Genomic DNA, 8,324 nt, shown 5'->3' with positions numbered 1-8,324 from the left:
GATCTTCTAGTCGATTTGCGTGATGCCGTGTGGAATCTAAAAAGGGAGAGGGGCAATTTACAGCAAGATCTTGCTGCTGTCGGGAACCAGCTTGAGCAAGAGAAAACAGAGAATGCACACTTACTTGCTGCTGTCGGGAAGTAGCTTGAGCAAGCGAAAACAGAGAATGCACGCTTATTAGCCAAGGATGAAGAACGTGTTGCCTCCCTTGCTAAAGTGAAGATGGAGATGCAGAGGCTTGTGTTGTTTCTGGTGTTATTGGGACTAGTCATGGTAATAGTTGGTATGAGGTTAGTGTAGAAGGAAGAGAAATGCTGTCTAGATTGGGTACCCCATAATGTAATGTTAATCTCTAATGTAATGTGTAGTACTGATGTATTGTTTGGAAAATTATAATCTATGAAGAGAATATGGTGTTTGTGTTTTACTGAAATATGGTAATTTTTATTGTAAAATAGTTATTAACAAAAAACGGAACTTTAACCAAAAGACGGTAAAACATGGCAGCAAGAAAATGTCTCCAGATGTCTGAAGCATACATCCATACATAAGTCTGCAAATGTCTAAAGCACAAATATCACAAGTCTGGTTACACAAACATGTGCATGTCTGGTTGCACATACATAAGTTTAGGTACAAATAGCACACATCCATACATAAGCCTGCTTGCACATGAACTAGAGCATCATAGATTTGCTGATTCCCATGGTGGAAGCATGAGCATAGGTCCTGGGCGTGGGTTACTTTTTTTAGCCTTCCCCAAACATGGAGCAGTGGCAGATACTTGTGCAGATGCTGTCCCAGAGGTGATGTTGATGCTAACACTTGCACTTGCATGAGGTCTTGGCGCATTTGCTGAAAGCTGCATAGTAGCAGAACCACCGGTTGCAGTTGTTACCTTTGCACTTGCTTTACTGGTGACCATCTTCTGGAATGCAAGAAACCAGGAAGAGTGTTAGGCAACATAGTATGCAAGATATTTAGAAACAATATAAAGGAAGACATCTGTTACGTTTGATTTGGAGCCTTGGCATGTAGTCACTGTAGGATTCTTCCTTTTTTTTGAGGTGGAGCAGGTTTCATCAGTGTTTGACATCATCACAATGGCTTTGGAAGCACCATGAATAGGAGCCGTCGACTGTGCATAGCCATCATTGGAAGAAGCAGCAGTACCTATTCCTGTATGCCCAGGATTGGAAGAACTTGCAGCTGTTTTTTTGTCATAGGAAGATTTGTTATGCCCCGCAACCTTGCATTTGGAGCACCTGATGATAGTCCCAACTTTTGACATTTTTGTATGTTTGGGTGGCTCAGTTGGGTCCCTCCTTCTCTCGGTTTTGGGCCTACCTGGCATCCTCACATATCCTGGAGCTCTAAGTGGGGGTCTATCTGATACAGGCCAATTGGTCATGCCTTCAACTGGGTTAAGGCAGTAGGCATATGTCTTCCGAAAATCATCAACTGAGTAGCAGTTGGCAATGTACTCCTCTAAGCTGCTAGTCTTAAAATATATGCATGATATGGCATGTGGGCATGGCAATCCTGATAGCTGCCAGTATCTACATGAGCACTCTTTTTTATCCAAGTCAACTGTAAATCTATTCTCCCAGTGCACCACTTCAAATTTTTCTGCCCCATTACATATTGCATGACAGTGGCCTGACATTGTGATGTAAGAATTCAACTTCTTCAAAATGTTAGGGCATATGAAGGTAGACCACCTATGTGATTTAGTAACATTGTCATGGATCCTAACCATCACTTTCCTTCTTATTGTTTCTAACATAGTGATTATTGGAAAATATCTAGCTTCGACAATCCACTTGTTAAATGACTCACACAAATTGTTATCCACACTATCACAATTTGATCCTAACCTGAACCATGCCCTGCTCCAGTGTTGTGGATGAGTGTTAAGAATAGCTTGAGCTCCTTGAACTATTGCCCTAGCTAACCTTGCTCTAGCCAAGTTGAACAACATCAGACAAGGGGCCTTGGCACAAGCCCAGAACTTCTTCTGCCACTCCTTTTCAGTGAATTGTTTCTTCCAATTAGCATATATATGCCTTGCACAATTTCTGTGTTCTGCATTTGGAGCCTAGTTTTGCACTGCATTTAAAATTCCCTACAATAAACCAACCTAGAGTTACATACTTTTTCGTAACACATGTAATGCAGTAAAGCTCAATATGATGAAGGCAGCACATATACCTTTTGCTGATCTGAAATAAACACCCAATCAGAGCCATCACCAACACCCAAGTCCTTAAACAACAGACCACAAAACCAATCCCAAGTTTCATTTGTTTTTTTTTCAACCACAGCCCATGCAATAGGGTACATCTGGTTGTTGGCATCCCTCCCTATTGCACACAACAATTCACCATTAGTTGCACCTTTAAAAAAGCATCCATCTAGTCCCACAACTCTCCTACAACCTACAATGAAACCTTTATTCAAGGCATCCAGGCAAATGAACATTCTTTGAAAAGTTGGAGGCTCCACATGTGGTTCTTTTATCACTATGATAGTGCTGCCAGGATTACTTCTTAGTAGCTCATCCTGGTAGTCATACAGTCTCTGGTACTGTCCTTTTGTGGAGTCTAGTACCTTCTGCATGACCATGGCCTTTGCTCTCTTGAGCTTAGCAATGTTAACATCTACAAACATCTCTTGCACAGTCTGCTTCATGCTTCCATAATTCCACGTAGGATTGGCCATTATGAACTTCTCATACCTCTCTGTAATCCTTCTAGCAGTAACCAACCTGTTGTCCCTCCTAGGAGGACATGTGTGGAATTCATTAAATGTGACAATCTGCCAGCTCTCAGTCCTAGTGTTGGTTGATAACAAAATGACCCATGGACAGTGCTTCCATTCACACTTTGCCCTCACTCTTGTTGGCTCATCCTTTACGAATTTGATACATTTCCTCTCAGCAAGGCCATATCTAATTATTGCCTTCTTAAATTGTTGTTTGCTTCTGAACTTCATGCCTAAGGAGAAAATTGGAGTACCTGGGCTCTTCTTAAACCTTGGTAGGCCATCATTGTTTCTTATTAATTCTCCCTCACTATGAGCTTCCACTTTAGAGGCTTCTTCTTCACTGCTCTTTACATATGGAGTACCATACCCATCTTCAATAATTTCAAATCCGGCAAGCATACCAGTTGAGCCTTTCAGCACCACATCATCTAGTGTTGCACTTTGTCCCTCCTTCATCTTCTTTTTTAAATCCCTGAACTTTTTGATAATTTCTGCAGCTTCATCATCGTCTTCAGAAGAGCAGGAGTCTCCATGCATGTAGTCACTGTCTGCACTTGACCTTTCTGAGTAGTACTCTTCATTTGTAGCCTCATCTTGCTGTGGATCCTCAACATATATATCAGCCACCACTCCTTCTTCGATAGCATCTGACATTTGAATGCAAGCATTGTCGTCCAATAGAACACGAAGTCCACTATCAAGTTCTTTACCAGGGAATAACCAGTGCAGCAAAGCCCCCTCTGATATAGTGCAGTGATCTTTTAGATGACCAACAATCTCTGGCAAAGACACTTTATCCCTCTCAATGTGAGACATTGCCTCTAATCCACCAAAATAGTCCAATCTGTTACCAATTTTGACAAATTGACTATTGAAATGGAACCTCACAACAAGGGTGCTTAAAACATCCATGTCCACACTGCAAGTAGAATGCACTTCAATCAGGTGCTTAGAACATGCATCTACTTATTTAAAAACTCATTGACATAACCAACTCCCGATGCATAAGTACATCCTACACTCAAATCACTTGGATCTCAACTATGCAGCACAAGTAATAAACTAAGCAACTGTGTTGAATAAACTAGCCTCCAAATCAACCGTGTGCCCTAGGCAATAGAATAAACAAACCCCTAACTAAGCCCCCAACATATTCTTAACCTTACAGTACACACCAATTCCAAAGCATCAGAATATAAAATCTAAAGATTTGGGGGATTAGTTGGCTTAACCTCTCCGCTGTCTTTAGATCCCAGCGTCGTGGCCTGCCCACTGACGGGATCCAGTGTCGCCACGGCAGGGAACCTCAGTGTCACCACCTCTACTGGGAATCTTTCTTCTCCGTCGTCGTCATCGTCTTACTAGAGCGGAGAGAGAGAGAGAGAGGAAAGGAGCGACGAGAATGGCCTAGGGTTTCACTCGGCCGCTGGCCGCATCCTTTGAAACAGCGTCAGCGTGGTTGCCGTGTCGGCGGTCCACCTAGGCACAAACAGTCTGCGAAACCAACCAAGGTGCAAAAATAACCGGTTTTTATAGATGAAGGAGGATAGATTCCTGGTTTTGTAGTTGAGGGAGGAAATTCGGACGACTGCAAGAGATGAGGGAGGAAAAATGGACTTTTGCCCCAGTAAAATAGCCTCGGCCCAATACTAGGCCTGCTATCAGCCCAACACACTTGTAACCCTACCTTATCTTATTTCCTTCCCAGCCGCCGCACCATACTTCCTCGGCCATCTCCGCTAGACCGCATCGATCGTCGGTTTCCCTTCCTCGCGACGCATCGCTGGCTTCCCTTCCCCCTGCTCTCTCCGCCATCTGCGCGGGGGCCTGTTGCTGCTCCCTCCGTCGAGGCGCCTAGGGGCGAGCGCAGGGCGGCCACGGGAGCCGCGGCTACAGGGGCGGCTGCCTCAACCTTCCCCAAGCTCGCCTGCTACCGCCGCGGCTACAAGGGGCAGCGACCTCGACCTTCTCCAAGCTTGCCTGCTACCGTCATGATGTCGCCTCCCTTCCCCTGGCAAACGGGCCTTGGGCTAGCCTGATAGCCTTCACAGCCCGTCCCTAGGCCGTTGGCTGGGCACGAAACCCACCCTCGGCACGGCCCGACGGCACGCCGTGCCGTGCCTGACCTGGGCCCGTGCCGAACTGGGCCAGGCGGCCCGAATGCCCATCTATAGGCCCATCTCCCTGTACAGTAACCCACCTCCTTTTGCGAGGGAATCTTGTCATTGAGCAGTACTCCGTACTAGGTGCTAAACAACGTTGTTGCTAATGTTAGCAGCTATTGCGGCCTATCTTTCGCCATGTAAAAAAAACTAATCAAGCAAAAAAAAAAAACATCCTGAGGCATGCAAAGAAACTGGGTGGCCATACGAAGAAAGAAAGAGATTAAGGCCTCTCATCTAAAATTAAGCCACTAAAATTTAGATCTAATATCTCCAATTAAATGATCTAAAGTTAGATTTATACTTTAGCTAACCCCAAAAACATATTGGCTCCGTTCGGTTTACCTTATAATCCGCACTATTTTGCTTATTTTTTTTTCCAGCCGGAACAATATTTTTCTCTCACAACAATTCAGCCAGAACAGTATTTTGCAGCCAAGTTTCAGCAAGCGGGCCATTATACCATTAGATCACAAAAATAAGATAATGTGGTCTAAGTTTTAGTTCCAAAGGCAATTTTGCCCAGCACGGAACACGTACGATCGCAAAACACGAACCACGTGTGGCATTCTTCCTAGACGACCGTGCCCAAACTCCCGGCGCCGCTGCTCGCCCAAACTCCCACCGCGCCGCTGTCGTGCCCCTCGACACAGCCTGTTCGTTTGCTCGTAAATGACCGTAAATTTTTAGCCGGGAATAGTGTTTTTCTCTCACATCAAACCCCCCCCCCCTTCCGAATAGGCTGGTTCGCTTGCTCGTGCTGGCCTTCCGCGCCTGCCACACCGCCGAGTCCTGGGGATGATGCCATGTGCGGCGACGCAACAGGTAGCAGTAGCACAGCGCGATTTCCTCTTGGCATTGGCATTGGCACTGGCACTGGCACGCTAGAGTTGCAGCAACCCCATCTGTGATTGTTAAAAGAACTGCTGTTGTTGACAATTTGAGGTCCCGCACAGGCACAATCTATGGAACAAAATGAGAAAAATCCAAGATCTCATTCTCGTTGTCAGTGTCGAAAACAACTAAAAACGACAGAGGAGCACAAAATATTATCGTGACTACTTTCACATCTGCAAAGATGCAACTTGCTTCGATGGAAACGTCTCTTGACAATTTGAGGTTGAAGGCGAAGCCGCGTTGCCTTGGTCACGCGGCGCGGCGTGCATGAGTCCGTGCGCTACCAGTGACGACAGTGATGGCCCTTGTTCTAATCCAGCCGCACTAATACTCCACTGATCAAGGCCCCCTGCTCCCATGATAGCTTGCAGACTTTTGCTGTCAGCCATCACTGCCCACAGGACCATGTTCCGCACGATGGCCACCACGGATTTCTGTAGGAAAACAAAAGGCTTATCAAGAGATGAGGTTTTCTGCAGAATCTCGCAGAAAGTTCTTTCAAGGTTTTGTTGCCAAATCATACAGTTCATGACAGCAAAGTAAGCAGTCCAAATGTTCAATGTGTACTTGAGGACGGCTAACAATTCCATGGTGGATGGGTAAGACATCAACAAAAATCAGTAGAGTATGCATATATAACCTCACAATCCAATTCATACTACAAATCTTACCAAAGAACATTTCTTATAAAATGAACATAATATCATACTCCCTCCATTCTAAATTATAAGACGTTTTGGCTTTTTAGATACGTACTTTTTGTTATGTACCTAGATATACATTATGTCTCGACACATAACATTTTATAATTTAGAACGGAGGGAGTAATTAACAAGAAGTAGCTAGCCACAATCATATTTCAATTGTGATTAGATAAGGTTAGATACCAAGCAAAGAAGGCACCCGATGTGACTAACTTCTTACAACTCTCAAAGGAAGTACTCCTTTCGTTCCAAATTATAAGTCGCTTTGACTTTTTTTGATACATCCATTTTGCTATGCATATAGATATAATGTATGTCTAGATACATAATAAATTCTATGTGCCAAAAAAGGCAAAACGACTTATAATTTGTAACGGAGGGAGTATACAAGTAGTCAATCATGGTCCTATAAGTATCTTACTGTAGTCAGATTTGGAGGCAACCTACATAATCATGTCTTGTTTCCGGCCAGACTGGGAAACAATGAAGATGGAGTTGAGAATGAATATGCTTATTTGTTGGCCTTGGCCACGCTATTATCTGCAGTCCTGGACATTACAACAGTAAAAAAAACATCTTTGCTGACACTACAACTCTACAAGTATAAAAAAGGAAAAAAACTCAAAGGAACCTAAGAAATTTACCATTAGCAAAACAAAGAGAGGATCCTACAGAAATCAGCAATCCCATGGATAACACTAATCTCACAAAATAGCATGATCAACGAGAAGCTGCCACAAGACCACAACCAGGTTGCAATAGAGCTAAACAAGTTTTATAGCAAGCATGACACTAGATGTGACTAGGGCGTATTTGGGTTCATGGGTAAATATTGCCACATCTCAAGTTAACTCATCATTAACAAGTCTGAAAAGACATCTTAATTAAGTAATCAATCCATTCAGGGTCTCACTATGTGACAGGTTTAGAGACAAAACTTACAGCATCATATCTTATCTCTGGGCAGTGACGAACTGATGATATGCTTAAGATGCAGCTAATAACAGCATATGCTTAGGCCTTGTTGATTGCTACCTGCACACACAATAGAAGCAATTCATATAAACTGTTATTTGTTAACAGTCATTCAAATCTTTTTAGAGCAAAGTACATGTGTAGTAACACCCATAGCTTGAACGGAAGCCAGAAGAAGTTTTACAGAAGCACATAACAGAAGGAATTAATAGGAACCACCAAACTAGAACTAGATAGCTAGTTAACCAACAAGCCCCCCAAATACCAAGCTAACTGAAAAAAAAAAAGATGTATTCTGCAGTTTTAGAGAACCATAACCTGAATCAAATCCTGCCACAGGATACTCTTCAAACTCAGTTGACAGCTGCCAAGTCTTAACCAGTATATGGAATGAAATAGGCCCATTCCTAGGCAAAAGCCAACACATACATTTATTGCACATCTGCATATGCCAGTGCACCAATACAAGAATCTCAAATCAAATTGGCAAAATAGCAATCATCAGCTGGTGCATACATTCACCAGATACAGAAGATGGCATCATATTACTCAACCACACATTCCCATGTTTCATAGTATGAAATCATAGGCAAGTTTTCAACCATAATAGATAGACACACAAGCTTAAAATATCAACAGCTGACCCCACTCACATAGTCACAAAGTAACCGCTGCAAGGCCCAAAACCATATTTAGTACACCATCCATAACATGCGAAAATTCATTATGTACATATAGCTGAAATTTGCTGTGTGTAGGCCGGTGCAGTGCCAATCTCAGAATACCCCCACGACGAACCTTGATTGTAATGTAACCGCTA

At 43.4% G+C, this 8,324-nt stretch overlaps 1 long non-coding RNA gene and 1 pseudogene across 1 annotated transcript; both read right to left on the bottom strand.

Annotated features, from left to right (window-relative positions):
- Positions 1-685: 685 nt before the first annotated feature.
- Positions 686-4,500, bottom strand: LOC136525783 (uncharacterized; annotated as a pseudogene).
- A 1,721-nt stretch (positions 4,501-6,221) lies between these two features.
- LOC136525210 (uncharacterized) lies at positions 6,222-7,609 on the bottom strand. The gene is made up of 3 exons (XR_010776454.1): positions 7,472-7,609; positions 6,977-7,069; positions 6,222-6,259 (listed from the first exon to the last, which is right to left on the bottom strand). It is a non-coding gene; the product is annotated as an uncharacterized lncRNA (long non-coding RNA).
- Positions 7,610-8,324: the final 715 nt, after the last annotated feature.

This window comes from Miscanthus floridulus, chromosome 19 (genome assembly GCF_019320115.1).
Source record: "Miscanthus floridulus cultivar M001 chromosome 19, ASM1932011v1, whole genome shotgun sequence".
Taxonomy (NCBI): Eukaryota; Viridiplantae; Streptophyta; class Magnoliopsida; order Poales; family Poaceae; genus Miscanthus; species Miscanthus floridulus.
The sequence above is the reverse complement of the archived record's forward strand: the minus strand, read 5'-3'. Positions and strand labels throughout refer to the sequence as shown.